This window comes from Triticum aestivum, chromosome 5B (genome assembly GCF_018294505.1).
Source record: "Triticum aestivum cultivar Chinese Spring chromosome 5B, IWGSC CS RefSeq v2.1, whole genome shotgun sequence".
Taxonomy (NCBI): Eukaryota; Viridiplantae; Streptophyta; class Magnoliopsida; order Poales; family Poaceae; genus Triticum; species Triticum aestivum.
Genome location: NC_057807.1, coordinates 127485620 through 127492909, shown reverse-complemented (window position 1 = coordinate 127492909; position 7290 = coordinate 127485620).

Below are 7290 nucleotides of genomic sequence, written 5' to 3'. Positions count from 1 at the left end.
AAGTGCAAACTCACGCTGGGGGCTGGAGTGGGGGCTGTGCTAGGGGCTGGGCTATGGGCTGGGGAAGATTATCCCCAGCGCACGAGGAGTGCTTGCTGGGGGCTCAGCACTCGTCGAGGCCCTGGCCTTTTTCACCCTCTGGGCCAGTGTCTCCTTGTCGCTGCAACAATGAAGCCAGATCAAGATAAAGTTATTTGACTAAAGGGTCAGGGAATAGATGGAGGAAACAGAGTGCATACTCATCCTCCTCTTCTTCTGCCCTCCTCTTCTTCCTTGGGCTGAATGACCCGAGGTCATATTTGACCGCTGGGACAGAGCCCGCCGGGGAAGGGGATGGGGTCCTTACGCTCTCGACCACGGGAGGAGCGGCGGCGCGTGATACGTCTCCAACGTATCTATAATTTATGAAGTATTCATGATATTATAATATCCATCTTGGATGTTTTATATGCATTTATATGCTATTTTATATGATTTCTGGGACTAACCTATTAACCTAGAGCCCAGTGCCAGTTTCTGTTTTTTTCCTTGTTTTTGAGTTTTACAGAAAAGGAATACCAAACGGAGTCCAATTGACGTGCCATTTTTTGATGATTTATTATGGACCAGAAGAAGCCCACGGAGCATCAGAGATGGACCAGAAGAGTCCCGAGCCGTCCACGAGGGTGGAGGGCGCGCCCTACCCCCTGGGCGCGCCCCCTATCTCGTGGACAACTCGGAGACCCCCCTAACGTGAAACCTACGCTAACCTCTGCTATAAATGCATAAACCTCCAGAAAATAACCTAGATCGGAAGTTCCGCCGCCGCAAGCCTCTGTAGCCCCGAGAAATAATTCTAGGCCCTCTCTGGCACCCTGCCGGAGGGGGCCATCATCACCGGAGGCCATGGGGAAGGATCTCGGAGGGTCCATCATCGCCATGAAGGTAAAGGACCAGAGGGGAAACCTCTCCCCATCCAGGGGGAGGCCATGGAGGAGGAAGCACAAGGGGGAGAACCTCTCCTCCTCTCTTCGATGGCGCCGGAGTGCCATTGGGAGGGGAATCATCGCCTTGGTGATCATCTTCATCAACATCACCATCATCATCATCATGCTCATCTCTTTTACGCGGTCCACTCTCCCGCACCATCATCATCACCATCATCATCGCCTCGGTGATCATCTTCATCAACATCACAATCATCATCACCATCATCATCGCCTCGGTGATCATGCTCATCAACATCTTGAACATGGTGCTTTATGCCACATATATTGATCCAATGATGTGTTGCCATCCTATGATGTTTTGAGTAGATATAGTTTGTCTTTGGGTTGATTGATGATCTAGATTGGTATGAGTTGTATGTTTTATTTTGGTGCTGTCCTATTGTGCCCTCTGAGTCGCGCAAGCGTGAGGGATTCCCGCTGTAGGGTGTTGCAATACGTTCATGATTCGCTTATAGTGGGTTCCTTGAGTGACAGAAGCATAAACCCGAGTAAGGGGGTTGTGGCGTACGGGATAAAGGGGACTTGATATGTTAAAGCTATGGTTGGGTTTTACCTTAATGATCTTTAGTAGTTGCGGATGCTTGCTAGAGTTCCAATCATAAGTGCATATGATCCAAGAAGAGAAAGTATGTTAGCTTATGCCTCTCCCTCATATGAAATTGCAATGACGACCACCGGTCTTGTTAACAATTGCCTAGGATAATTCTGCACACCGACCCATCCTCATTCCACACTTGCTATTTATAATATTTAGTAATATATTCTAAATTTCTTATAACAGCACCTACTTTTATATTTTAGCTCTCCGATATCATGCAAAGTTATCCTCTTCATACCCACAATGTAGTTTTATTTCTCGTTTCTAGTTGGAAGCAAACATTCAGTGTACGTAGAGTCGTATCAGTGGCAGATACTTGAGAGAATATTGATCTTACCTTTAGTTCCTTGTGGGTTCGACACTCATACTTATCACTTCCACCTTCGGGAAATGCTATGATGATTCCCTGCACTTGGGGATTATCAAGCCCTTTTCTGGCGCCGTTGCCGGGGAGCAATAGCGTGGGGTTGATATTCTCGTGTGTGCTTGTTTGCTTTCTTCACTAATTAGATTTTTTTTCCTTTTTGTTTCTGTTTAGTTGTGGGTGAAACATACATTTTTTTAAAAAAGAATCAAAATACAAAAAAAATTACTTGCCTCTCATGCCTAAAAAGTTTTTCAATAAGAGAAGTGATTGGAAGGTTATGCATTGAAGAAGTGAGGGTCGACCTTGAGCACTTGTGTTCATGCTCACGGGAACAATGTAAAAAATTTCATGGAAGCTTCTCTGAAAGTAATTATCCCCTTGTATATATCCATTGTATTATAAAAATAATATGCCAAGCTTTGGTTTTAGGATGATTAGATTGCTTGTTTGCTATGTGCAGTGCAAAAACAGAAACTTTGGCTATAGCACGTGATTTTACATTTTTTTATTGGAAAGTCAAATGGGTCTGAAACTTTTTTTACATTACTTCTATACAAATTGTTTAAATTATCATTTTTTAGAATTTTTTGGAGTTGCAGAAGTTTACTACATTTCCAGATTACTACAGGCTGTCCTGTTTTTGACAGATTCTGTTTTCTATGTGTTGATCGCTTATTTTGATGAATCTATGGGTAGTATCGGGGGGTATGAACCTTGGTGAAGTTGGAATACAGTAGATAAAGTGCTAATATTAAATTGGAATGAGTTTGCAACAGTACCTAAAGGTAGTGATTTTCTTTATTATACTAACGGATCTCACAAAGTTTTTGGTAAGTTTTTGTGTGGATGAAGTGTTCGAAGAACGAGGAGTTACCGATGTGAGAAGAATAAAGAGAGGCAATAGTTCAAGCTTGGGGATGCCAAGGCACCCCAGGTAAATATTTCAAGGATACTCAAGCATCTAAGCTTGGGGATGCCCCGGTTGGCATCCCATCTTTCTTCTTCAACAATTATCGGTATACCTTGGTTTTTGTTTCGTTCGCATGATTTGTGTCCTTTGTGTTTTTCTTTTTCTTTAGGAACCATGATAGTATGAGATAGCCCTTCAATGATATTATATAATGCTCTTTGTGCTTCACTTAAATCTTTTGAGTATGATTTTATAGAATGCTTCATGTGCTTCACTTATATATTTTGAGCTTGGATATTGGTTAGTCTATATTAATTATAGAATGCTCCATGAACTTCACTTATATCTTTTGGAGCATGAATAATACTATCATCTAAAGTGGGTTTGGAAGAGTGTCAACTTTAGGAATTAGTAATCCCACTATTTTGGAGGGTGTTGAATCTTAGTGTGATATTTATGAAAGTGGATTTGGAAGAGTGTCAACTTTAGTTAGTAATGATCCCACTATTTCGGAAGAGGTTCCAATTGATTATGAGAATAAAGTTGCTACCTATGATGATTATTGTGATGACATGTATTCTATAAAGAATAATGTTAACCATGAAACTTGTCATCATGATTTTAAATCTCAATTGGATTATGCCTCACATGGCAGTTATTTTGTTGAGTTTGCCCCCACTATTCTGAATGAGAAGAATTTTGCTTATGTGGAGAGTAGTAAAATTTCTATGCTTGTAGATCATGAAAAGAATGCTTTATGTGATGGTTATATTGTTGAATTCATTCATGATGCTACTGAAAATTATTAAGAGGGAGGAATACATGCTTGTAGGAGTTGCAATAATATCAAGTTTCCTCTCTATTTGCTTGAAGTTTTGAAGTTATACTTGTTTTACCTTCCTATGCTAGAGTATTCTTGTTCCCATAAATTGTGTGCTCACAAAATCCCTAGGCATAGGAAGTGGGTTAGATTTAAATGTGCTAGTCATATTCTTCATGATGCTCTCTTTATGTTTCAATTCTTATCTTTTATGTGAGCATCATTGAAATCATCATGCCTAGCTAAAAGGCATTAAAGAAAAGCACTTGTTGGGAGACAACCCAATATTTACCCTTACTGTTTTTGTGTGTTTACATGATTAAGGTACTGTAGTAATCATGTTTTATAGCTTTTGTTTCAATAAAGTTCCAAGTAAGACCTTTGGGAAGACTTGGGTGAAAGTTAATGTGATCTTGCTGTAAAAAAACAGAAACTTTGCGCTCACGAGATTAGCTGTCATATTTTTTACAGAAGAGTGATTTTGAGTTGATTTTTTTTTGCATAAGATTAATAGACAAATTCCTCACATGCACAAATTTATTTCATAATTTTTGGAGTAGCAGAGGTATGGTCGCTGTTCAGATCATTACAAATTGTTTTGTTTCTGACAGATTCTGTTTTCATTGCATAATTTGCTTGTTTTCTAGTTTCTATGGCTTATATTTCTCAATATAAATTGTAGAAATGATATGGTACAGTAGGAATTGTGTGAGAAAATTTTTGAACCTTGTCTTTGACAGTACCAATTTGGATGGTTTACTCTTTATCATACTAACCCATCTCACGAAGTTCCGTTAAGTTTTGTGTGATTGAAGTTTTCAAGCTTTGGGTGAGATATCGATATGAGGAGAATAAGGAGTTGAAAGACCCTAAGCTTGGGGATGCCCAAGGCACCCCAAGGTAATATTCAAGGAAGAATCAAGCGCCTAAGCTTGGGGATGCCCCGGAAGGCATCCTCTCTTTCATCTTCAAAACTATCGGTATACCTTACTCGGAGCTATATTTTTATTCGTCACATGATATGTGTTTTGCTTGGAGCGTATTTGCAATTTTACTTGATGTTTGAATAAAATCATTGGATCTGAAATCTTGAATTAAAAAGAATCCTCCCATGGCTAATTATTTATTTGACTACTCAGTGTTCTTCACTTATATCTTTCTGGAGTAGTTTGTCATTTACTCACGTGCTTCACGTATATCCTATGAGTAAATGGTTGAATGAATTGAATATCATAAATCTGAATATATATATATATGTTTCATATGCTTATAACATGGGGAGTAATTACTTCACACATAATACGTATATGTAGTAAACTTATTAAAAGTTAGCAAACGCAAAATTGGTCACTTGAACAATTCATGAAAGAATATTGAAGGAAGAGAGATTTCACATATAAATATACTATCTTGGACATCTTTTGTAATTGTGAGCACTCATTAAAATACGACATGCTAAAAAGTTGATGTTGGACAAGGAAGACAACTTAATGGGTTATGTTTTCCTATATCTGAAACGTTATATTGTCTTGGATCATCCAACATGTTGAGCTTGCTTCTCCCTCTCATGCTAGCCAAATTCTTTGCACCAAGTAGAGATACTACTTATGCTTCCAAACATCCCTTAAACTAGTTTTGCCATGAGAGTCCACCATACCTACCTATGGATTGAGTAAGATCCTTCAAGTAAGTTGTCGTTGATGCATGCAATAAAAATTTCTCCTTAAATATGTATGATCTATTAGTGCGAAGAAAATAAGATTTATACGAACTTGTCTAGGGAAGAAATAAAAGCAACAGACTGTGTAATTAAGGTCTTTATCACAAGCGGCAATATAAAGTGACGTTCTTTTGCATTAAGATCTTGTGCATCCAACCATAAAAGCACATGACAACCTCTGCTTCCCTCTGCGAAGGGCCTATCTTTTACTTTTATCTTTTACCCTTATACATGAGTCTTGGTGATCATCACCTTTCTTTTTTACACTTTTCCTTTGGCAAGCACTTTGTGTTGGAGCGTTTCGGATATATATATCCACTTGGATGTAGGTTTTCATAAAGTATTATTGTTGACATTACCCTTGAGGTAAAAGGTTGGGAGGCAAAACTATAAGCCCCTATCTTTCTCTGTGTCCGATTGAAACTTTGAACCCATAAATATCACATGAATGTTAGCAATTGTGAAAGATTAAATGATAGTTGAGTAGGTGGAGTTTGTTGAATCCAAGCTCTTACATAGACCCTTCCTGAAAATAAGATGAATTGCAATTGTTTGATGACTAATAGCATGGTTTGTTAGTGTTCAAGAAAGTTTATGATCTATACTTTAACATGTGAATAACTTGTTACTTGATCATGAGAAGTTTTATGAGTTGAGCTACTGTTATGATATATAATGATGCTAGAAAAAGTGATGAAACTATCATTGAAAAAACTTAAGCACTTAGCATTCACACTTCATAAATTATTTCTTTTATCATTTACCTACTCGAGGACGAGCAGGAATTAAGCTTGGGGATGCTGATATGTCTCCAACGTATCTATAATTTATGAAGTATTCATGCTATTATATTATCCATATTGGATGTTTTATATGCATTTATATGCTATTTTATATGATTTTTGGGACTAACCAACCTAGAGCCCAGTGCCAGTTTCTATTTTTTTCCCTTGTTTTTGAGTTCTACAGAAAAGGAATACCAAACAAAGTCCAATTGACGTGCCAATTTTTGACGATTTTTTATGGACCAGAAGAAGCCCACGGAGCATCGGAGATGGACCATAAGAGTCTCGAGCCATCCACGAGGGTGGAGGGTGTGCCCTACCCCCTGTGCGCGCCCCCCCTATCTCGTGGACGACTCAGAGACCCCCCCTGACATGAAACTGACGCCAACCTCTCCTATAAATGCCCAAACCTCCAGAAAATAACCTAGACAGGAACTTCCGCCGCTGCAAGCCTCTGCCCCAAGAAATCAATCTAGGCCCTCTCTGGCACCCTGCTGGAGGGGGCCATCATCACTGAAGGCCATGGGGAAGGATCTCGGAGGGGCCATCATCGCCATGAAGGCCAAGGACCATAGCGGGAACCTCTCCCCATCCAGGAGGGAGGCCATGGAGGAGGAAGTACAAGGGGGAGAACCTATCTTCCTCTCTCTCGATGGCGCTGGAGTCCCATCAGGAGGGGAATCATCGCCGCGGTGATCGTCTTCATCAACATCACCATCATCATCATTAGCCTCATCTCTTTTACGCGGTCCACTCTCCCGCACCCTGCTGCAATCCCTACTTGAACATGGTGCTTTATGCCACATATTATGATCCAACGATGTGTTGCCATACTATGATGTTTTGAGTAGATATACTTTGTCTTTGGGTTGATTGATGATCTAGATTGGTATGAGTTGTATGTTTTATTTTGGTGCTGTCCGATTGTGCCCTCTGTGTCGCGCAAGCGTGAGGGATTCCCGCTGTAGGGTGTTGCAATACGTTCATGATTCGTTTATTTGGGTTGCTTGAGTGACAAAAGCATAAACCTGAGTAAGGGGGTTGTGGCGTATGGGATAAAGGGGACTTGATATGTTAAAGCTATGGTTGGGTTTTACCTTA